The following is a 925-nucleotide window of genomic DNA, read 5'->3' as shown; positions in this document are numbered from 1 at the left end:
TTTTAAATCTGATTGAATCTGATGCTATGTTGCTAGAATTGTTTGACCGTTAAATTGATAGATTTATTTTCTCATCCTACTTGGTTAATTGTTCATCTGATTAAAAATTGTTTAAACCGACCAGCCTGTTAAAACATTGATTGAATCCAATAGGTTGCTAACTTGCTTTGCTTATATAATCCGATGCTAAAATCAGCCTTGAAACTGATTGAGTGATTAATAAATCTTTTTACGTGTCTTGCTAAAATCCATTGATTGTTAAACTCTAATTGCATGATTAATTGAATCCGTTATAAACCATAATATTATGAGCACATAGAAATAGTATTGCTGAGACTTGCTAGAAATTGACTTGTTGATTAAATGTCTTTAAGATTGATAGTCTCATTGTCCTCACAAGATTGAAATCCGAATTGATTGTTTTTAAGAGTAAGGCCGCATGAAAATTATACCTAAATATTGAGTGATCTATGATTTGAGATGTCAAAAATCAACCTGGATTTTGATGCCCTAAATCTCTCTGGAGATAATTATTTACGGTGGGCATTGGATACAAAAATTATCCTAAAGTAAAAAAAAAAAGACATGGTGAATGTATCATAGAAGGCAATAATGCCAACGAGAAAGATTGATATAAGACAATATTAATTATTAGCCATCATCTTATTAAGAGTCTCAAAGATCAGTATCTGACTATAGAGAATCCTCTAGACCTTTGGACAGAGTTAAAAATCGAGATATGATCACCAAAGAACGGTGTTATTACCAAAGACCCTATTTGATTGGAGGAATCTCAGAATCCAGGACTATAAGTCCGTGGATGAGTCTATTGCTAGCTGGGCAAAATAATGGATTACTGATGAGAAACAGTGAATTGAGACCTCCTGGATTAACCCCATTACCTGATACCAATAAGGCCGCAGAA

The sequence above is a fragment of the Brassica oleracea genome, chromosome C5 (genome assembly GCF_000695525.1).
Source record: "Brassica oleracea var. oleracea cultivar TO1000 chromosome C5, BOL, whole genome shotgun sequence".
NCBI lineage: Eukaryota > Viridiplantae > Streptophyta > Magnoliopsida > Brassicales > Brassicaceae > Brassica > Brassica oleracea.
This window is presented reverse-complemented; position numbering follows the sequence as displayed.